This window comes from Stegostoma tigrinum, unplaced genomic scaffold, assembly GCF_030684315.1.
Source record: "Stegostoma tigrinum isolate sSteTig4 unplaced genomic scaffold, sSteTig4.hap1 scaffold_67, whole genome shotgun sequence".
Taxonomy (NCBI): domain Eukaryota; kingdom Metazoa; phylum Chordata; class Chondrichthyes; order Orectolobiformes; family Stegostomatidae; genus Stegostoma; species Stegostoma tigrinum.
The window spans coordinates 636,775-660,879 of record NW_026728611.1 but is presented as its reverse complement, the minus strand read 5'-3'; the positions used below and the strand labels follow the sequence as shown (position 1 = coordinate 660,879).

The 24,105-nt window shown below is 44.0% G+C and overlaps 1 long non-coding RNA gene across 3 annotated transcripts; it reads right to left on the bottom strand.

The window, feature by feature from the left end:
- Positions 1 to 3,404: 3,404 nt before the first annotated feature.
- LOC132209116 (uncharacterized) lies at positions 3,405 to 9,140 on the bottom strand. 3 transcript variants are annotated; one of them, XR_009445209.1, is made up of 3 exons: positions 9,095 to 9,140; positions 7,996 to 8,137; positions 3,405 to 4,414 (listed from the first exon to the last, which is right to left on the bottom strand). It is a non-coding gene; the product is annotated as an uncharacterized LOC132209116 (long non-coding RNA). The 3 variants fall into 3 exon arrangements; XR_009445208.1 differs by having other exon boundaries at positions 3,405 to 4,436; positions 9,077 to 9,134; XR_009445207.1 differs by having other exon boundaries at positions 9,077 to 9,134.
- Positions 9,141 to 24,105: the final 14,965 nt, after the last annotated feature.

Here is a 24,105-nt window from a genome sequence, read left to right as displayed (position 1 = left end):
GCTGAGAGTGTACAGGAAAATGTTCTGATTCAGTATGCGATGTATCGACTCGAGAAAGAGCAAAACTTGACCTGCTCTTGGCAAATAAAGCAGGACAGGTGACTAGGGTATCAGTGGGGGAGGACTTTGGGGCCAGTGACCATAATACTATTAGTTTTAAAATAGTGATGGAACAGAGTAGACCGGGTCTGAAAGTTAAAGTTCTATATTGGAGGAAGGCCAATTTTAATGGTAGTACGCAAGAGCTTTCAAAAGTTGATTGGGGCAGATATTTGCAGGTAAAACGGAAAGGTTCAGAAGTGGGAAGCCTTCAAAAAAAAAGATAATGAGTGTTCAGGGACAGTATGTTCCTGTTCGGGTGACGGACAATGCTGGTCGGTGTAGGGAATTCTGGATGACTAGAGAAATCAAGGTTTTGGTCAAGAAAAAGGAAGGAAGGGCATGCCAGGTATAGACAGCAGAGATTGAGTGAATCCTTATAAGAGTATAATGACAATGGTATACTTAAGAGGGAAATTAGGAGGGCAAAAAGGGGACATGAGGTAGCTTCGGCAAATAGTATTAAGGAAAATCCAGAGGGATTCTACAAATAGATTAAGAACAAAAGGATAACTAGGGAGAGAATAGGGCCCCTTAAAAAGCAGCAATGCCGCCTTTGTGTGGAATTGCAAGAAATGGGGAATATAATAAAACAAGTATTATGCATCAGTATTTACTACAGAAAAGGATATGGAAGATATAGACAGTGGGGAAATAAAGAGCAACATCTTGAAAATTAGCCATATTTCAGAGGTAGTGATGCTGAACGGCTTAAAACGCATAAAAGTGGATAAATTCCTGGGACCTGATCAGGTGTATCCGAGAACTCGGAGGGAAACTAGGCAAGAGATTGTTGGGCCCCTTGCTGAGATATTTGTATCATCGATAGCCACAGATGAGGGATCAGAAGTTGGCTAATGTGATGCCACTATTTAAGAAAGGTGCTAAGGAAAAGCCAGGAAACTATAGGCCAGTGAGCCTGATATTAGTGGTGGGCAAGTCATTGGAGGGAATCCTGAGGGATAGTACTTGAAATATTTGGAAAGGGAAGGACTGATTCGGGACAGGCAACATGGCTGTGTGTGTAGGAAATCATGTCTCACTGACTTGATTTTTTTTGAAGAAGGAACAAAGAGGATTGATTAGGGCAAAGCAGTGGATGTGTTCTATATGGATGTCAGTAAGGCAGTTGACAAGGTTCCTCATGGTAGACTGATTAGCAAGGTCAGATCACATGGAATACAGAGAGAACCAGTCATTTGGAAACAGATCTGACTTGAAGGTAGAAGACAGAGTGCTGGTGGAGGGTTGCTTTGTAGATTGGAGGTGTGTGACCAGTGGTGTGCTGCAAGGATCAGAGCTGGGTCCACTCATTTCTGTCATTTATAAAGATGATTTGGATGTGAATGCAGGAGTTATAGTTACTAAGTACCAATCCTTGCAGCATACTGCAGGCCAAAGGCCTTTCCAAATGGCCAGCTCTCCCTGGATTCCATGTGATCTCACCTTGTTAATCAGGCTACCATGCGGAATTTTACTTACTGAAATCCATATCGAAAACATCCACCAGTCTGCCATCAATTTTCTTTGTAACTTCTTCAAAAAAAACTCAATCAAGACATAATTTCCTATGGACAAAGACATGTTGACTATCCCCATTCAGTCCACGCTTTCCAAATACATGTAAATCCTATCCCTCAGACTTCCCTCCAACAACTTACACATAACTGACATCAGGCTCACCAAAAGTTTATTGTTCCCTGGCTTTATGTTACCACCTTTCTTAAACAATGGCACTGGAATAGCCAACCTCCAGCCTAACAGCTCACCTATGACTGTCAATGGTGCAAATATCTGAGCAAGGGGCCCAATCGCAAGCCTAACTTCCCGCAAAGTTGGAGAATACACCTGAAGAAGTCCTGGGGATTTATCCACCTTTATGCTCTGTAAGGCATCCAGCACCACCTCCTCTATAATATGGAACTTTTCAAGATACACATTCATTTCTAAGTTCTCTAGCTTTCATATTCTTTTCCACAGTAAATACCGATGTAAAATACTTGTTTTGCATGTCATCCATCTTGTGCATTCCCATACATAGGCGGTCTTACTGTGCTTTTAAGGGGCATAATAGTGTCAAAATTGGCCTTAGTCCCATTGAAAACTTTAACTTTTAGACCAAGTCTATCCTTCTCCATAACTATTTTAAAACTAATACAACAATGATCATAGGCCCCAAAATATTTCTCCCACTGACCTCTCAGTCACCTGCCCTACCTTATTTCCCAAGAGAAGATCAAGTTTTGAGCAGGGACTAATGACACCAGTACAAACAGCCCAAAGATCCAAGTTCAATCCTTGATTTAAAAGCAAAATCCTTCAAATGTGGTTGTGGTGAACTTGCTGGTGTGTTAACAGTTTGCATGATTGAGTGAATCCCTTTCCACACATAGAACAAGTGAATGGTCTGGCCCCAGAGTGAACTCGCTGGTGTCTCAGCAGGTTGGTTGAGTGAGCAAATCCCTTCCCACATTCGGAACATGTGAACGGTTTCTCTCCAGTGTGAATTCACTGATGTGTCAGCAGGTGAACTGTCTGAGTGAATGCTTTTCCACACTCCGAACAGCTGAATGGTCTCTCTCCAGTATGAAGTCGCTGATGTGTCAGCAGGTTGGATGAGTGAGTAAATCCCTTCCCACACTCAGAACAGGTGAAAGGTTTCTCTCCAGTGTGAACTCGCTGATGTACCAATAGTTTGGAATTGCGAGTGAATCCTTTCCCACATTCAGAACAGATGAATGGTCTTTTCCCAGTGTGAACTTGCTGGTGTTCCAGCAGAGAGGATGACTGAGTGAATCCTTTCCCACACACAGAACAGGTGAATGATTTCTCTCTGGTGTGATGGGTAAATAAATCCTTTCCCACAATCCCCACATTTCCACAGTCTCTCCCCAGTGTGACTGCGCTGGTGTTTGGACATTTCAGATGAATCTTCACAGACTCTTTGACACACAGACAATACGCATTTCTCCCTGGTGAACAGTGCTTCTTCCTTCAATGTTCAAAATCCTGAGATAATTAGGTTATGACAAACAGATTGAGTGTCAGATCTGGTTGTGGTTTTGTTTGATTTCTCTGAATGCAATCAAAATTTCAAACAGAAAAGTAGAGAGAGAGAAACCAGAAGAATACACACAAAGATTGTGAAACTCTGAAATTAATCTGGTCAATTGTGGATCCAACACCGAGGGGCACTGCTGGATTATCAGTAAAACTGAACTGGTTCATTTAATGTCCTTCAGGGAAGGGAAACAGTCAGCGTTTGCCCAAAACTACAAAAAAAAGAGATAGAGTTTGGACAGACATGAAGGGCAGGCATTTTATACATCAGAAAATGAATCCAATTCCTGTTTTCTCCCCATACCCTCTGATGCTTCTGAAGGGCTGAGAATACACAGCAAAATACCTGAAATCTGAAATAAAAACAGAAAAAGATGGAGATCCACAGCAGATCTGGCAGCATCTGAAATGGTGATAGATGCAGGAACCATTGCAATCTTGAAGAAGTGTTGAGATGATCATCCATTGCACCATAATATAGGTTACACACCGAGTGCCAGAAAACGGGCCTAGCTTAAATAGGTGCTTGATGACCAGCACTGATACAATGGGGACAGTGTGTTCAACAATGTTACCCCGGTGTCTGACCCCATTTAGTTCCGTGTTTCTCTCCTATTCTCTTTTAGGAAACAGGCAGCAGCAAGTAGTGAAGAATGCAAATGATATTTTGCCCTTCATTGTGAGAGGATTCGAGTACAGGAAGAGGGATATCTTTCTATAAGGGCCTTGGTGAGACCACACCTGGAATCGTGTGCACCTTTGTTCTCCTTTCCAAAGGAAGGATGCCCTGGCTACTGAATGATCGTAAAGAAGGTTCACCAGACCAATTCCTGGGATCTCAGGTCTGATGCATGATGAGAGAGTTTTGATCTTGATTAATCCTTCTTTCTTTTAATCTTTCAGCCACCGACAACATCATGAACTAATTTCACGTCCCATTTGCTGATCTGAGTCTCTTACTACTGAAGCTATACTTTGGTTCCCATTCCCCTGTCATCCGAGTTTAAATCCTCACCAGTGGAACTAGCAAAAACATCAACAAGAATATCTGTCCCAGCTCTGCCCAGGACAATTGTTCAAGCTTGTGCATGTCCCACCTTCCCCAGAAACAAACAGTCTCAAAGCCTCAGGAATCTAAACGCTTTAAGTTATATCTCCAGCCATGCACTCATCTCATCTGTCCTCTTATTCTCGCTTTCACAAGCACGTGCATTGTAGCAGCTCACACTGTTACTGGATTAGATCACGAAAGGTCCTGTGGGGGTCATAAAAGAGTCCTGTTAAGAAGGAACATTAGGGAATTTACTTGGGTTTCTGTAAACAGGCAGTTCAAAACACATAAGCATTTTAATAAGAGGCAGTTTTTAAAGGCCTGGTCCAGCCACAATCACAAGTTTGTTACTTAATTAAAAAGTAGAAGCAAAAGTCTGATCCTACAGCATTCTGAACTGTTTAGGTAATTGTAACCAGAAATGCAAACAACCAATTAACATGAAATGGTTAGCTGAATTCCTTGAGCGAATGTTTGTCAGCAATAAAAGCAGCTCACTGCATCATTATGGAAGGCAAAGCAATAAATGGTGTAAACACAACCTCTAAAAGACCAACAACATAGGAAGGGGCAAAGAAAGGTTATAAAGAGAGAAGTCAGGGCTGCAGAGAGATAAAACAATTGAAATGTAGATATGGATAATTTGAATAAATTCTTACATGCAAAGATCAATGGAAGAGTGACAAAGATAGATTGCAAAATCCGAAGTGAAGACATGATTAGTGCCTTAGTTATTTGTGAAATCTAAACAAGTTTTGTTTAATGGCTTGGTAAAGCTCTAAAGTGACTGAATTTCATCCTCAGTGGAATTTGAATAGATGCTTTTTATTAAAACAAGAAAGTAATAATGGAAAGCACTTAGAGTAGAAAATGAAACTTCAATTTAAAAATCATTTGCAGCATGCAAATCGTTGGGGTTGTAAACTGCAACAGCAAGTCAGAAACACTGTTTGTTTGGTCTCTTAAGCTGAAGTGAGAGAGGGATTTTTCCACAATTTTCAACTGTATTACAAAATTGTAGTTACTTTATATCAGAGTTGAGTTTAAAAGACTTTATCACAATTTCTAACAATCCACACTACAGTTAGTAGAGAATTTGGAAAAGTTCTCAGTGATAAGCTACTATTTTGGTTTTTGGCAAAAAACATGGTGCAGCTGGCAAATGTCTGAGGAGGAATATAACTGTCAAAAGCATTGTAAGGTCAAAGACAGATGAAGTCATTTTCTAGCTAACCTCAGGAGATTATGGGAGGGTTTAAGGCTGAACATAGTATTGTCCATGATTGTTTGCTTACTGGATTGGATATATTGATTTGGGGTGTGTGGCTAACAATGACAACAATATTGCATGTAAACAACATCTAGCAAAAGGAATAAAAATATTACAATCAGCCAGGGAAAGTTTGAGTGTCATTGCCCACTCTTCCAATCTGAGCTGTATTTAAGAGGGGAATTAGGCCTCACGTGAAAGCCAGGTTTGGAGTGGACTCTGGCCTCTCCCACACATGCGGTAACAGAGCTCTGAATAAAGGTCGCTTGTACAACTGAACACAACACAAAACTCCTCCCTACCACAATGTGGCAATGGGTGTAAGCTTGACAATACTACATTTGAGATCTTGTATTTTAATGTATCTCTTATCTTCCTATCTTCAGCTTTCAGGTCCTCCTATGTCACTGGTACAATCGGATGTTCACCCTCCCACTCCAGAATGTCCTGAAGCTGCTCCATGTCATCGCTGATCCTGGCACCAGGGAGGCAACATACCATCCCGGATTCATGTCTCTCTGTGCCCCTTACTATTGAATCCCCTGTCTCTACAGTCATATTCATCATTTTCCTCCCCTTCTCTGCAGCAGAGTCACTCCAAGTGCCATGAACTTGACTGATGCTGCTTCACGATTGGCCACCCCACCACCACCAGCCCTCGACCAAACAGTACCAAAAACAGTATATTTGTTTGAGGACGATGACCACGAGGGACTCGAGCACTTCATTTCTGAGCCTTTTACTTGTCTGATGGCCACCCATTCCCTTGCTGTCTGTGTAATCTTCACCTGCTTGTGACCAATCTGTTGAGAATGCTACCACAACCTTCTCAGTATCATGAATGCTCCATACTGACTGCACCCACAGCTCCAGCTCTGAAAAACAGCTAACCAGTAGCTGCAGACGGATACACATCCTGCACAAATAGCCAATAGGGACACTGGTAATATCCCGGAGTTTAACGCGGAAAAGTGTGAGGTGATTCACTTTGGAAGGAGTGACAGGAATACAGAGTACTGGACTAATGGTAAGATTCTTGGTAGTGTGGATGAGCAAAGAGATCTCAGGATCCGTGTGCACAGATCCCTGAAAGTTTCCACCCAGGTTGGTAGGGTTGTTAAGAAGGTGGATGGTGTGTGAGGTTTTATTGGTAGAGGGATTGAGTTTCAGAGCCATGAAGTCATGTTGCAGCTGTACACAACGCTGGTGCGACCACACTTGGGGCTCTGGTCGCCACATTACAGGAAGGACGTGGAAGCATTGGAAAGGGTGCACATGAGATTTACCTGGATGTTCCCTGGTATTGAGGGAAGGTCTTTTGAGGAAAAGTTGAGGGACTTGAGGCTGTTTTCGTTAGAAGAAGGTTAAGAGGTGACCTAATAGAGACAAACAAGCTGATATGAGGAGTAGATAGGGCGGACACTGAGATCCTTCTTCCTCGGATGGAGGTGGCTAGCACGAGGGGCCATAGCTTTAAATTGAGGGGTGATAGTTGTAGGACAGATGTCAGAGGTAGGTTCTTTACTCAGAGTAGTAAGGGCGTGAAATGCCCTGCCTGTAACAGTAGTAGACTCGCCAAGTTTAAGGGCATTTAAGTGGTCATTGGATAAACATATGGATGATAATGGAATAGTGTGGGTTAAATGGGCTTCAGTTTGATTTCCCAGGTCGACACAACATCAAGGGTCTATGTTCTGTTGTGCTAGACAAGGACACCACAGACCTGAGGTCTTCTGTTGTGACTTCTCTCCAGATTAAGCCAGTTTCTGCCTTAAAGAGAATTTAATGAAGCTAGGTCCTTCCCCTTCATTTCAAACATTACTATTAGAAAATCAAAAGTCGCTAACTTTATATAAGCTAATATATACTTTAAAAACTGTAAGAAAATTCTTTACAGTATCAATTATCAATTGACTGTTTCCGTTAGGACGGTGAGACTTTGTGAACTGCCCAAACTGAGACTGAGCATCACACTCAATCTTTCAGTTTCACTTTCTTTCTGTTTCACCCAACTCCAAAGCACTCTCATTTAGCCAAGCAACACTCTCAGTGCAGCCTTTTCATTTTCATTGTCTGCTCACACCCACTCTGATCTCAGCCTCCCATACTGTTTCAATTCAGCTCAATGGGAGCTCAGGGAACAGCATCTTCACGTTAAATGCAGTAATTTATAACCCTCAGGACTCAACACAGACTTCAGCAGTTTCAGGATCAATAGAGTTGTCAGGATCTGGAAGATTCCACTTGAAGGGGTGCTGGAATTTGTGCCCATATGGAATTTTAAAAGGAAGTTTGCAGATATTCAAGAATGAAGAATATATAGATTAAAATCATGAAGTGGGCGATTGGGACTAAATATGACAGTTCTTTCAAGGAGACGAGGTGTTGTTTGGACAAAACTGCCCCTCTCAGGCCAATATCTCCTTTCTCAGCTGCAGGGTATAGAACTCAACACTTATCCCAGGGGTGATCAAACCAAAAATTTGAATATTCTGCTTTCAAGTTACAACCTTACCAGGAATATTCTCCCATGGATAGAATGGTTAAACCTCTTCCCTTTCGCATTTAAGTGTCAATGATACTCAGATCCTGATCACTCTGCAAAATGGAGAACTTGCATTGGGATCCTGGTCTGCAAATTATTCTCAATTAATACCCTGTAAAACAAATCCATAAGAGACAAATAACTGTCAGCCCTGGATAGAAATCCAGAAAACACCACAAGATTGTTTGGAAAAGGCAAACATTTCTCTTGGTTTCCGTTAGTCATGTATAAATCCTCCTGTTCAAATCACCCTGCTCCCCGACACAGAAAGATGCAGAGGGAAAATACACCCATTATTAGAGACGGAGGAAGTCAGATATTAATAAATTTGACCAGGGAGCACAAGGGGACTCAGAGCACGTTCAGTGATTTGATCCCAATCATATGAACACTGGACAAACGGATATGCTTTAATAGATCATAATATTTAAAGCAGGACTTCCGAAAGTGAGAGTGCAACAGGTAACATGAAGTTCTGAGCAAGGGTTAGCGGATCCGAAACGTTATTTTTTAAATTCACGGATGCTGCCAAGCCGACTGAGCTTTTCCACCAACTCTGTTTTTGAACATGCAGTTCTGAACGCGTTTTCGGCATTTCTCCTCCACTAAGTATCTAACGTTTAACTGCAGCAATTTATACTGCCTGAAGCCAGTACTTCGCCAGCGTCAAAAGTCCTTCCCAGGAAATACACGCTACGTCTCAGTCTGGGGAAGAAGTCCAGAGAAAAAAAAACACATTTCGCTTCTATATACCCGCCCCCCCAAAAAGAAAGCCTGCGCTTGCGTTCCGCTGCAGGTTGCCACCTATAAATATGGCGATCCGGCATGAGTCCCAAAGATCACTGCCCCTAATAAAGATGGTGGCAATCACCTCTGCCTATCGCAACCTCAGGTCCGCAGCAATTCTTCCATTTGCTGCAAAACACGGGGCCGGCATGTTAAAATGTATGTTTTCTGACATGCATCGACCGCAATTAAAACCTCTCAGTCAATACCGAAACTATTTCCCTCCCGGTTTGTGCTCCTTTCCTTTTTATCCCGTGTACTGTACCTTCCGAAAGCAGCTAACCTTCAGTCGCAGAGATTTTGCGCCCCCGAACAAGGGCGATCACGTGATTTTCACACAGACAAACATCTCACTCGCTCTGATTGGTTGGAGGGTAGGCCGCTTCAATTGGGAACTCCAAGCCCCGCCCCGTGCTCGGATTGAACCAAAGCTGACATCGCTCACAGGGAGACAGCAATAGCTGCAGGTGCTGGAGTCATGGATGACACAGTGTGGAGCTGGAGGAACACGGCGAGCCAGGCACCATCAGAGGAGCAGGAGAGTTGATGGTTCAGGACCCTTCTTCAGAAATGGGGGAGGGGACGGGAACTGAAACATAAACAGAGTGGGGGCTGGGGAAGGTAGGTGGGAAGGTGATAGGTGAGTGCAGGTAGTCAGTGGTGAAGATTTTTCCTGCTGTTCATCAGCTCTGTGAGTGATGGTGAGTGTTCATCCCGAGATGAGGGAAAAAATGGGCCACTCCTGATTCTCCTAATGTAAGGCAAAACAACAGCTTGTATTTCATGGAAACTTTTACTCTGTCATTCTCCTCGATGTTTTGGCTGTTTCGGAGACATGGATAGAGCAGGGTCAGGAATGGATGTTGTAAGCTCCAGGGTTTAGATCTTTCATTAAGGACAGGGAAGGTGGTAAAAGAGGGGGAGGTGTGGCTTTGTTAGCCAAGGACAGTACAACGGTGGCTGAAAGAACTCTTGATGAGGACTCGTCTACTGAGGTGTTATGGGCTGAGGTCAGAAACAGGAGAGGAGAGGTCACACTGCTGGGAGTTTTTTATAGGCCCCTGGAAAGTTCCAGGGATGTGGAGGAGAGGATTGGCAAAACTATTCTGAGCAGGAGTGAAAATAACAGGGAGATTAGCTATGGCAGACATTAACTTCCCTGACATTGACTGGAAATGTGATAACTCTAGTATGTTGGATGCATCAGTTTTTGTCCAATGTGTGCAGGAGGGTTTCCTGACTCAGTATGTTGAAGGGCCGACAAGAGGGGAGGCCACACTGGATCTGGTACTTGGTAATGAACCAGGCCAGGTGTTTGATTTAGTGGTAGGTGAGCACTTTGGAGAGAGTGACCATAATTCGGTTATGTTTACTTTAGCAATGGAAAGGGTTAGGAATATGCTACAGGGCAAGAATTATAGATGGGGGAAGGGCAATTATAATGCGATTAGGCAAGACTTAGGAGGCAGAGAATGGGTTAGCAAAATGCAAGGGATGGAGACAATCGAAATGTGGAGCCGGTTTAAGGAACAGATATTGCTGTCCTTGATAGGTATGTTCCTGTCATGCAGGGAGGAAGCGATTGAGGTAAGGGAGCTGTGGTTTATGAAAAAAATTGTATCTCTTGTTAGGCAGAAGAGGGAGGCTTATGTGACGATGAGACAAGATGGTTCAGATGAGGCGATGGAAAGTTACAGATTAGCTAGGAAGGATTTAAAGAGAGAGAGAGAGTTAAGAAGAGCAAGGAAGGGACAAGAGCAGACATTTGCAGGTAGAATAAAGGAGAACCCTAAAGCGTTCTATAGGTATGTGACGAATAAGATGATGTCTCGGGTAGATATAGGGCCAGTCAAAGACAGAAGTGGGAAGTTGTGTGTAGACCCTGTGGAGATTGGAGAGGTACTAAATGATTATTTCTCATCTGTTTTCACTGAGGAACAGGAGAATATTGTAGAGGAGATGACTGAGTTACGGGCTACTAGAATTGAAAGGATTAAGGTTAGTAAGGAGGAGGTGTGATCAATTCCAGAAGGTATGAATTAGATAAATCCCCTGGGCCAGATGGGATTTTTCCGAGGATTGTCTGGGAAGCTAGGGAGGTGGTAGCGGAGCATTTGGCCTTGATCTTTGAGTCCTCATTGTCTACAGGTTCAGTACCAGAGGTCTGGAGGATTGCAAATGTTGTGCCCTTGTTCAAGAAGGGCAGTGGGGCTGACCCAGGTAATTATAGGCCTGTGAGCCTTACATCAGTTGCAGGAAACATTTTGGGAAGGATTATAAGAGATAGGATTTATAGTCATCTAGCAAGCAACAATTTGATTGGAGATAGTCAGCATGGATTCGTCAAGGGCAGGTTGTGTCTCACAAACCTCATTGAGTTTTTTGAGAAGGTGACCAAGCATGTGGATGAGGGAAGGGCAGTTGACGTGGTGTACATGGACTTCAGTAAAGCCTTTGATAAGGTTCCACATGGTAGGCTATTGAAGAGAATACTGAGACACAGGATTGAGGGAGAAATAGCAGTTTGGATTAGAAACTGGCTTTCTGTAAGAAGACAACGAGTGGTGGTTGATGGAAAATATTCAGCCTGGAGTCCAGTTACGAGTGGTGTGCCTCAAGGATTTGTTTTGGGACCACTGCTGTTTGTCATTTTTATAAATGACTTGGACGCAGGCATAGGTGGATGGGTTAGTAAATTTGCAGATGACACTAAAGTCGGTGGAGTGGTGGACAGTTTGGAAGAATGTTGCAGGTTGCAGGGAGACTTGGATAAACTGCAGAATTCGGCTGGAAGTTGGAAAATGGAGTTTAATATAGATTAAATGTGAGGTGATTCACTTTGGGAAGAATAATAGGAAGGCAGAAATGGAAAGATTGTTGGTAGTGTGGATGTGCAGAGGGATCTTGGTGCCCATGCACATAGATCTCTGAAAGGTGCCACCCAGGTTGATAGTGCTGTTAAGAAGGCTTATGGTGTGTTAGGTTTTATTGGGAGAGGGACTGGGTTCTGGAGCCATGATGTCATGCTGCAACTGTAGAAAATGCTAGTGTGGCCTCATTTCGATTATTGCGTGCAGTTCTGGCTGCCCCATTACAGGAAGGATGTGGAATCATTGGAAAAGGTGCAGAGGAGATTTACCAGGATGTTGCCTGGTCTGGAGAATAGGCCCTATGAAGAAAAGCTGAGGGACTTGGGTCTGTTCTCAATGGAGAGAAGGAGGCTAAGAGGGGATTTAATAGAGACATACAAGATGTTCAGAGGATTAAATAGGGTGGACAGTGAGAGCCGTTTTCCGAGGATGATGACTTCAGCTTGTACAAGGGGACATAGCTACAAATTGAGGGGTGGTAGATTTAAGACAGATGTCAGAGGCAGGTTCTTTACTCAGAGAGTGGTAAGGGTATGGAACGCCCTGCCTGCCAGTGTCGTCAACTCAGCCACATTAGGGGCATTTAAACAGTCCTTGGATAAGCATATGGATAATGATGGGATAGTGTAGGGCGAGAGGCTTAGATAGGTTCACAGGTCGGCGCAACGTCAAGGGCCGAAAGGTCTGTTCTGTGCTGTATTGTTCTACGTTCTATGTTCTAGGTGCTTCACAGATGAGCAAAACATCGATTTAAAGATATTGATTTTTATCATGTATCATAAAGAATGAGAGAGAGAGGTTTAGGGAGGAAATTCCATAGTTTGGGTTGTCAGCAGCTCCATTCCTGGAGTGTTGTAATTCGGGTGGGTCAGAAAAACGTCTGGGAAGGGGAATTGCAGGAGTGAAAAAAACACATATGGCCTTAAGGATGGCAAAGATTTCAGAGACTGTCATTGGAAAGTATGGTTGTCTCATGGAGCTTAAGGCATGGCACTGCACTCAATCCATTGCAAGTCATGACCGCAGAGGTACAGAGGATTTCTGCTGCCTTAATCAGGCTGACCAATATTTGTATCGATGGGCTTGCAAAATGTCAGTAATCTCCTCTACCTCAGAGTCAAGGTGTTGATGGGATGCTGCTACAGAAGAGGAGACAGGAAGCAAGGAATGTCACACAAAGATCTCTCCTCTTCTCACTATTTTCACTGCAAAACCAAGGGAGCACCTAACATATCACCTCTATCTCCCGTCACAACACTTTGCCCCACAATAACTGTGTCTGGCCCTGCACAAGTAGAAGTGGGAGTCTTTTCCAGGACCATGTGGTGCCCTGAAACTCTGAGCGAAGACCAAAAGCATCTGAGCGGTGAGAGCAAAGATTTGAGAAGACTGTCTGCACCTTTGCTGAAACTTGTAGGGGCACCAGGTCAAAGCAATAGGCAGCATGCGGAATACAAACTGGAATTGATTAAGTGTGCGTCTGTACAAATTTGGACAGGCCGGGGGTGTGGGACACTTGACAAAATTTTCAGTTTCCTTTTTGAATAGTCCCCTGAAATGCCTTTTTGGAACCACTTCTAACCCTTATCCATGCTCTGATCTGGAGGGCCAGGTCACTCTTGCTCTGGTTTCATCCTGCAATTTTATGAAGTCAGCAACAAGATGAGTTTCAGCATTGAATTTGAAGATTATTAAAAGCTAACATTGATTGCCATTAGAATGTTTTGATTTTGATTTATGTTGTCTTGTGTACTGAAGTACAGTGAAGTGTTTTTGAAAGCGGCACAGGCAGATCATAGCAAACAATGATTTACAGATCAAAGTGTGCTTAGACAGAGCAAGGCATGCAAGGTTATGCCTGCACAGGAGGTGTGCAAAGCAAGATCAACACTATTTGGAGTTACAGAGTCCATTCATCAGTCTAATAATGGCAGAGAAGAAGCTGTTCTTCAACCCCTTGATAGAACATAGAACATTACAGCACAGTACAGGCCCTTCGGCCCTCGATGTTGTGCCGACCTGTCATACTGATCTCAAGCCCATCTAACCTACACTATTTCATGTATGTCCATATGCTTATCCAATGACGACTTAAATGTACCTAAAGTTGGCGAATCTACTACCGTTGCAGGCAAAGCGTTCCATTCCCTTACTACTCTCTGAGTAAAGAAACTACCTCTGACAGCTGTCCTTATCTTTCACCCCTCAATTTAAAGCTATGCCCCCTCATGCTCGCCGTCACCATCCTCGGAAAAAGGCTCTCCCTATCCACCCGATCTAACCCTCTGATTATTTTATATGTTTCAAGTAAGTCACCTCTCAACCTTCTTCTCTCTAATGAAAACAGCCTCAAGTCCCTCAGCCTTTCCTCATAAGACATTCCTTCTATACCAGGCAACATCCTAGTAAATCTCCTCCGCACCCTTTCCAAAGCTTCCACATCCTTCTTGTAATGCGGTGACCAGAACAGTGCACAATACTCCAAGTGCGGCCGCACCAGAGGTTTGTACAGCTTCACCATAACTGCTTGGTTCCGGAACTCGATCCCTATATTAATAAAAGCTAAAACACTGTATGCCTTCTTAACAGCCCTGTCAACCTGGGTGGCAACTTTCAAGGATCTGTGTACATGGACACCGAAATCTCTCTGCTCATCTACACTACCAAGAGTCTTACCATTAGCCCTGTACTTTGCCTTCCGGTTACTCCAAAGTGCATCACCTCACACTTGGCTGCATTAAACTCCATTTGCCACCTCTGAGCCCAGCTCTGCAGCTTATCTGTGTCTCTCTGCAACCTACAGCATCCTTCGTCACTATCCACAACTCGACCAACCTTCGTGTCGTCTGCAAATTTACTAACCCATCCATCTACGCCCTCATCCAGGTCATTTACAAAAATGACAAACAACAGTGGACCCAACACCGACCCTTGCGGTACACCATGGGTGTGTTCTATCTTCTGCCTCATGGAAGAAGTTGGATGAGAGCATTACCGCAATGGGACGGGTCATTGATGATGTTGGCAGCCTTTCTGTGGCAACGAGACGTGTAAATGAAGTCCGTGGAAAGGAGGCTGTTGCCGTTGTGGCCTTCTCTACATTGGGGAAACCAAGTGGAGGCTTAGGGACTGCTTTGCAGGACGCCTACGCTTGGTTCACACAAAACAACTGCACCTTCCAGTTGTGAACCATTTTAACTCCCGCTCCCATTCCTCAGACGACATATCCATCCTGGGCCTCCCGCAGTGCCACAACGATGCCACTCGAAGGTTGCAGGAACAACATCTCATATTCTGCCTGGGAACTCTGCGGCCCAATGGTGTCAATGTGGATTTCACAAGCTTCAAAATCTCCCCTCCCCCCCACTGCATCCCAAAGCCAGCCCAGCTCGTCCCTGCCTCCCTAACCTGTCCTTCCTCCCACTTATCCCCTCCTCCCACCTCAAACCCCACCCCCATCTCCGAACTACTAACCTCATCCTGCCCCCTTGCCCTGTCCATCCTCCCTGGACTGACTTATCTCCTCCCTATCTCCCCACCTATACTCACCTTTACAGGCTCCATCCCCGCCTCTTTGACCTGTCAGCTCTCCACCTATCATCTCCTCTATCCATCTTCAATCTGCCTCCCCCTCTCTCCCTATTTATTTCAGAACTCCCTTTCCCTCCCCCATTTCTGAAGAAGGGTCTAGGCCCGAAATGTCAGCTTTCGAGCTCCTATGATGCTGATAGGCTGCTGTGTTCATCCAGCTCTACACCTTGTATTCTATGGATAAGAGTTTGGCTTCTGTGATGATTCGTGCTGTGCACACAACTTTCTGCAGTTTCTTATGCCCTTGGGCTGAGCAGTTGTTGCACCAGGCCATTATGCACCCAGATAGGATGCTTTGTATGGTGCATCTGTAAAGGTTGGTGAGGTCCTTATGGACATGCAGTACAGTAGATAAACAAAACATAAAAAAAAGTTTAAAAAGATGCCAAGTTAGACATGCTGGGATTTTAAGTCGGATTTGAAACTGTTTTGTGCAGCTAACAGTTAAGGAAAGCTCTTGCAGTTCTTTTGTCAGTGAATAGAGAAATGCTGGTGAAATAAAAGATTATATATGTAGCAGCCCTGAGTTAAAAGGAAAACAGAACAAGCATGAATATGCAGACGATCACGAGGTTGACTAAGGTCAGTGTTGCTTATATGAACTGTGACTGGGCACAGTGGGGAGTTAATCAGATAAGAACAAGGATAAAGTAAGACCATAAGACATAGGAGTGGAAATAAGGCCATTCGGCCCATCAAGTCCACTCCGCCATTTAAATCATGGCTGATGGGCATTTCAACACCACTTCCCTGCACTCTCCCCGTAGCCCTTGATTCCTTTCGAGATCAAGAATTAGTTGATCTCTGCCTTGAAGGCCTCCAACGTCCCGCCCTCCACTGCACTCTGCAGCAATGAATTCCACAAGCCCACCACACTCTGGCTGAAGAAATGTCGTCTCATTTCAGTTTTAAATTTACCCCCTCTAATTTTAAGGCTGTGCCCACGGGTCCTAGTCTCCCCGCCTAATGGAAACAACCTCCTAGCGTCCACCCCTTCTAAACCATCCATTATCTTGTAACTTTCTATTAGATCTCCCCTCAACCGACTAAACTCGAATGAGTACATTCCCAGGATCCTTAGCCGTTCATCATACGTTAAACCTACCATTCCAGAGATCATCCGTGTGAATCTCCGCTGGACACGGTCCTGGGCTAGTATGTCCTTCCTGAGGTGTGGGGCCCAAAATTGGACACAGTATTCTAAATGCGGCCTAACTAGAGCCTTATAAAGCCTCAGAAGCACATCGCTGCTTTTATATTCCAACCCTCTCGACATAAACGACAACATTACATTTGCTTTCTTAATTATGGACTCTACCTGCAAGTTAACCTTTAGAGAATCCTGGACCAACACTCCCAGATCCCTTTGCACTTCTGATTTGCGAATTTTCTCACCGTTTAGAATATAGTCCATGCCTGTATTCTTTTTTCCAAAGTGCTAAACCTCACATTTACTCACATTGAATTTCATCAGCCATTTCCTGGACCACTGTCCTAAACTGTCTAAATCTTTCTGCAGCTTCCCCACCTCCTCAGTACTACCTGCCTGTCCACCTATCTTCGTATCATCATCAAACTTCGCCAGAGTGCCCCCAATCCCTTCATCCAGATCATTAATATATAAGGTGAAGAGCTGTGGCCTCAACACTGAACCCTGCGGGACACCACTCGTCATCGGTTGCCATTCCGAAAAAGAGCCTTTTATCCCAACTCTTTGCCTTCTATCAGACAGCCAATCCTCAATCCAAGCCAGTAGCTCACCTCGAACACCATGGACCCTCAGCTTGCTCAGCAGCCTCCCGTGAGGCACTGTATCAAAGGCCTTTTGGAAGTCTAGATAGATAACATCTACTGGGTTTCCCTGGTCTAACATACTTGTTACCTCTTCAAAGAATTCTAACAGGTTTGTCAGGCATGACCTCCCCTTCCTAAAACCATGCTGACTTGTTTTAATCTGACCCTGCACTTCCAGGAATTTAGATATCTCATCCTTGACAATGGATTCTAGAATTTTACCAACTACCGAGGTTCGGCTAATCGGCCTATAATTTTCCATCTTTTGCCTTGATCCTTTCTTAAACAAGTGAGTTACAACAGCAATTTTCCAGTTATCTGGGACTTTCCCTGTCTCCAGTGACATTTGAAAGATCACGACCAAAGCCTCCGCTATTTTCTCAGCCACCTCCCTCAGAGCTCTAGGATGTAGCCCACCAGGGCCAGGAGATTTATCAATTTTTAGACCCTTTAGCTTTTCTAGCACTTTCTCTTTTGTAATGCCTACCATACTTAACTCTGCCCCCTGGCTCTCCCTAATTGTTGGGATACTACTCATGTCTTCCACTGAGAAGACTGACGCAAATTATATATTAAGTTCTTCAGCGATTTCCTTATCTCCCATCACTAGCCTTCCAGCATCAATTTGGAGCGGCCCAATATCTAATTTTGCTTCTCGTTTGTTTCTTATGTATTGAAAGAAGCTTTTACTATCATTTCTAATATTACTAGCTAGCCTGCCTTCATATTTGATCTTCTCCTTCCTTATTGCTCTCTTTGTTATCCTCTGTCTGTTTTTGTAGCCTTCCCAATCTTCGGATTTCCCAGTGCTCTTGGCCACTTTATAGACTGTCTCTTTTTCTTTGATATATTTCCCGACTTCCTTTGTCAGCCATGGCTATCTAATCCCAACCCGGATAATCTTTCTTTTCTTTGGGATGAACCTCTGTACTGTGTCCTCAATTACCCCCAGAAACTCCTGCCATTGTTGCTCTACTGTCTTCCCCGCTAGGCTCTGCTTCCAGTCGATTTTCGTCAATTCCTCTCTCATACCCCTGTAATTACCTTTATTTAACTGCAACACCTTTACATCCGATTTTGCCTTCTCTCTTTCAAACTGCAGACTGAACTCTACCATATTATGATTGCTGCCTCCTAAGTGTTCTCTTACTTTAAGGTCTTTTATAAAGTCTGGCTCATTACATAGCACTAAGTCCAGAATAGCCTGCTCCCTTGTGGGGTCCATCACAAGCTGTTCCAAAAAGCCATCCTGCAAACGTCCCATGAATTTCCTTTCTTTGGATCCACCAGCAACATTATTCAGACAATTCACCCGCATATTGAAGTCCCCCATGATCACCGTGATCTTGCCTTTCTGACATGCCCTATCGATTTCTCGGTGCATCTTGTGCCCCTGGTCCTAATCACTGTTAGGAGTTCTGTACAAAACTCCCATTATAGTTTTTCTTTTCCTTTGTGGTTCCTCAATTCCACCCACACAGACTCCACATCTTCTGACCCTATGTCATTTAGTGCCGTAGATTTAATTCCATTCTTAACTAACAAGGCAACCCCTCCCCCCTCCCGCCCACCTCCCTGTCTTTTCGATATGTTGTGAATCCTTGGATGTTTAACTGCCAGTCCTGCGCTCCCTGCAACCATGTCCCTGTGTAATAGATCTGTGTCTGTGCAGTGGAGAACAACCAGAGTCAGAAGATGAAGGCCCAAGAGAGACACTTTGAAGATCAAGGCTGCAAAAATTATCAAAAGTCTTTTTAACACTCTGCTGTTTAGTCACTGACAGGAACAGTGCAACTGTTTGAGTGTAAGTTGTTGTCTGCATTTATCACTGCAGTTTGCCTGACAGCAGATCACCTTCTACTGACTCTGTCTCAATAAAGTTGATTGTTGCTTCACAGCCCAGCTCTGCTGCCAAGCCTGCTCCTGCCTGAAAAGTGTAGATGACAAAAGACAATGCTTATTGCCAGTCCAGGCTGGGAGTGATTGTGGATGAGTGGCTGAAGGAATGTTCAGTGCGCAGAAAATGGGCAGTTTATATTGGTGCCGGGAAATGTTCATTCTGAAGAGATTGACCTGAAACAGTGACCATTAGTCTACTACTTTCCTGCTATGCCTTTCCCCATGTTTGATATGTCAGTTCAAACTGTGGCGGTTTTGCTGAGTGTTCAGATCACAAGACCATAATGCATCCGAACAGAATTGTGCCATTCCGTCATGACTGAACGGTGTGCAGTTCTGGTCTTACTGCTTTCGGAAGGATGTTGTGAAACTTGAAAGGGTTCAGAAAAGATTGACAAGGACGTTGCCAGGGTTGGAGGGTTAGCGACTCGCTTGTCAAACTGACTTTATTTCTGTGTATTACAATCGTTGTTCTGCTCCAGTTCATATTTTAATCAGATGTCGATAATAATGCCCAGTTATTCGAACGAGAATTCCGTACAAGGCAGAATAGATCTATCTCCATTAGCAGGGTATCAACCCCCTAATATTTCACCATTTCGAATAAGTTTTTTTTTCAATCTCACTCTGCTGTCTGGTTGCATATCTCTCTTTTTTTTCGCCACTTCGTCACTTTACAGCCTGGAGGAACATTGAAATCTATAACTAAACTGACCACATGATATCTGTTCTCCTTCTGTCTTCCACCTCCCACGCACCTTCCTTCCATTGATGTTTTGTGAGGATTTCATCAGTGCCAGCAGCCGTGATCGAATCGGAGGAACAGGTTACATTGCAATTACATTTAAATCCTCCCCCAACTGAAAAATCCCTCGAAAATTGAACACAATTTCAAGGAAGCTATAAAACACATATGGAGCAATGAATTGAATTGTTAATAATGTTTAATCGGTGTGATAGGATTATAGAACGAGAAAACACTGCTGATGGTTCGAAACTGAAAGAGTAACAGTGAAATGCAAGAGACACTCAGCAAAGCGGGACACAGTCTGACACACACACTACAAGATAACCAGGGGAATGGGGAGGGAATTTGTTGGTTATACCGGGATACAGGGTCAACAGCGAAAAGTGGGAGTCACTGGAATGGGAATCGCGGGATAAAGACACGTAACGGGGTCAGAGAATGGGGACAGCACAGCGAAGCTCCCTGTGGTACTCGCCTTGGACTGCCCCGCTTTTGGGCAGGTCTGAGTTCAGTTTCCGGAAACTGCAAGTTCGGTGAAGTGGGCGGGACTAATGTTGTGATTGACAGGTAGGGGGTGTTTTTCAGTCCAGAAACAGCCTCTGCTCCGCCTTTTCTTGGTGAATGTTTCCCTGCAGTCGAGTTGGTGAGTGTCTGGAACTCTGTCTGTTTCCCGGTAATGTAGGTAAACTGTAGCTCACTGTGTGTTAGATCATATCGCCAACCCTCTCTCATCCCCTTTCTCCCAATCCCCAGTTACACGCTGCTGGCTCAGGGAGCCCTGGCGGATGCGGGGCTGTGGTCAGTCTCGGCGCTGGTTTCGGTTCACAGAAGACGGTTTAGTATTTGAGGTAATGACAGATCATTCTGCCCAGCAGGACAGATTCTAATGTTGTCAGCAGGGACCATACAGCCCTCACAGACTGGGGTTAGTTTCTTTCCAGCAGAACAGACCGAGGAAGGGTCATCGGACCCGAAACGCTATCTCTTCTTCCCAGATGCTGCCTGACCTGCTGAACTTTTCCAGCAACTTCCGTTTTGTTGTAGACTAAGGGGGGGACATGACACATGTATAAATTTATGAGGGAAATAGAGAAAACAAGAACAAATCTTTCTGCTTAGTGGTGGAATCAGTATCGGGCGACATGGATTGATGGTAAGCGGCGGGAAGTTTTGATGAGTTGAGCGGATTTTTTTCGCTCAGATAATGGGGGGAAACTGAAACTCACTGCCTGGCAGCCTGGTCGAGCTAGAAATGGTCATAACATTTCCGGAACTATTGAGATGTATAAAATAAACACGGAAAGAACTGGGATGCTGTAAATCAGAAACAAAAAAGAAATTGTTGACAACATTCTGCAGATCTGGCAGCATCTTGGAGAGAAATCAGAGCTCAAGTTTCGGATCGATTTTTTGAAGCCAGGATGGAGAACCCCCCAATGAGGAAAGAGGGGACCTAACTTCAGACAACCAACGCGGACAAGTGCTTGAAGTATCAGCGGGGAGAATTTTGCAGGCAGTTATCAGAACTCTTTTGAAAAGATTTGGGATTGTTATGGAAAAGGACAAGGATGGACCTGTAATCAAAGTTCTAACTTGGTTGATTTTAATAAGATATGATTTGGCCATAGTGCACAGGAAGTAGATACTTTCAGGTACATGTGCAAGAGGGAACATAAATGGAGAGATAAGGAGAGCTCTAAGGTAAATATGAATTGATACTGCCAAGTGAAATGAAGCAAAATGCTCTGTTGTTTTACAGGTAGACATATGGTTAAAGGATAAGGGGGAATGTGTAAGGCCCATTAAGGACCACAGAGGTATCTGTGCGTAGAACTAGAGAGTGTTGGCCTGGGTCAAAATGAATACTTTGTGTCAGTGCTCACTAGTGAAATAGATGAATCAGGGAGAAGGTCTGTGATAGAATGTGAAGAAACTATCACAGAGAGAGAGAGGAAGTACTGAGTAGTCTGGAAGGTTTAAATGCAGATCAGTATCCAAGGTCAAGTGAAATGTCTCCTGTGATGTTAGGATGAAATAGCAGGGTGCTTGCAAGGCTCTTAATTCCCCACTAACCACAAAGGGACCCTTCTGAAGGGCCACCGGACCCAAAACGTTAACTCTGTTTTCTCCTTCGCAGTTGCTGCAAGAAGTGCTGAGCTTTTCCAGCAACTTTGTTTTTGTTCCCAATACTTTTATTTAATCTCTTTGGACATCAGCAAGGCTTTTGGGAGACTGAAAGCAAAGCTAAGTGCGCATAGAATCCATTGAAATTTAGCAAATTGGATCCACAATTGGCTGAGGTTCAGGAAGCAGAAAGGTGGGTTTTTTCTTGTTTCTAACCGCAAATCTGTGCACATTGGTGTGGCAGAGTGGCCAATGTTGGGCCCTTATTTTTGTTTTAGGTAAATGCCTTAGATTTGAATGTATGAAGGTTGATCAGTTAGTTCAGATGATGCAAAAGTAATAGATGGTAAATAATGAGATGGATAGCCTTAGTTTACAGACAGGCTGATCAGTGGTAAATGGAATTTGATCTAGATTAGTGAATAGCAATACATGGACAAGTTATCCTGTCCTTGAATTCATTTGTTAATCAAACAGTTTGTGATTAGTTGACTAGCCAGGGGAGGAAGGCTATTTCCTTTTCCCATCAACATACATCATGACACAGTCCTGGATTGTAAATGGGGATTTTGGCTGTAAGACAATTTTGCTACATGTTGCTCACTCCACAGTTAGACCTCAAATGAGAGGCTCTAATGTATGGTGCTGCAAATTATGAGGAACGAAAATCACATTTTGGCTTTTATTGCTAATCAATTTGCTGTCCCCTAAATCTTGATCATCTCTAATAGAAATCATGCAAACATGAACATGAGGAAAGAGGCCACCATTTTAGCAGGAAAACAAATGTGTAAAGCTAAGAGAGCAAATGATGACAGTAAATTTAAGAGACGTACCAGAACCAACATTTGCAGAGTAGGCACCCTCCCTGGATTCACTCCCTGTCCCTTCCTTTGCTGCAAGTGAACAGTTTCCCCACCCTACCACTCAGGAAGACGAAAGAAATGGAAAGGGAGGAGACATTGCTTTGCTCCCAGATGTTGCACAGAGGAGGAGGTTTCACTGGAAAGACAACATCTGCATTGTGAGCCCAGGACTGAAGCAGCCAATAGGAATTGCTGTGCTCCGTGGTGAGGTCTCAGGTTTCAGGCACGTGGACACGGGAGCCCCGCCCCCGCCTGTTGTTCCCCTCCTGCTGCCAGGGTTGCCGGGGCAACCAGCGGGCGGCTCGAATCAGAGCGAGAAGCTGCTCGGGATCTGCCCCTCCCCCTCCCTCCGGCGGCAATTGCTGAATCAGAAGGTGACCATGATCAGCCTCTGACTGTTCTGTCTGTTTATGGTTTGCCTGTTCTGTCTGTGGGGAAAGGTATGGACCATGTGGAGTCAAAGAAGGAAGACCATGGAGGAATTTGAAAATAAGGATGGGGCTGAACAGCTTGCCTTAGATTGTTTGTTATGAAATGTTTGTTGGTGGGATGTGGCCAGTACAGCCTGGAGCAGCATTTATTGCCCATCTCAGGTGCTGTGGAGAAAGAGCTGCCATGGGCCATGTCTATAATCTTTGACTGCCTATTATGCTGGGGACCAGGCAAGTCAGCGTTTCGACTGGACCTGAAGCCTGTCAATTTCGGATGGGTAAATCATGTTAGACAAATCTGCAAAAGTTTTTTTTGAAAATGTAACTGATAGAACCCAGTGGATGGGGTCATTTGGATTTTCTCAAAGCTGGTGATAAAGTCCCACTTAGGAAGTTAGTGTGCAAAATCAAAGTTCATAAGATTGTTGGGAATTTACTGGTGTAGATTGTGAATTGGTTAGCAGACAGGAAACAGTAGAAATAAATGATCTTTTTTCAGTGTCTAAGGCTTTGACAATTTGGACACCACAAAGATCAGTGCCCTTGGACCTCATGTGTTCAAAGTGTACATCAATGATTTGGATGTGCGAATCCAATGTACTATTTCTAGGTTTGTTGACACAAAAGAAGGGGGATTGTGAGTGAGCAGGACATAAAGAGACTTCATAGTAATTTAGATGATTTGAGTGAGTAGCAAATGCATAGCAGATGCAGTATCAATGTGAATTTATCCACTTTGGTACCAAATTCAGAATGGCAGAGTATAATTCAAGTGGTGGTCGATTTGGAAATGTTCATGCACAAAGGGACCTGGGTGTGCTTGTACACCAGTCATTCAATACAAGCTTGTAGGTGCAGCAAGCAGTTAGGAAGTCAAATGGAACTTTCTCCTTCATTTCAAAAGGGTTTGAGTATGGCAGCAAGGTGGTCTTACAGCAGCTGTGTTGGGTTTTGTGAGGCCACATTGAAAT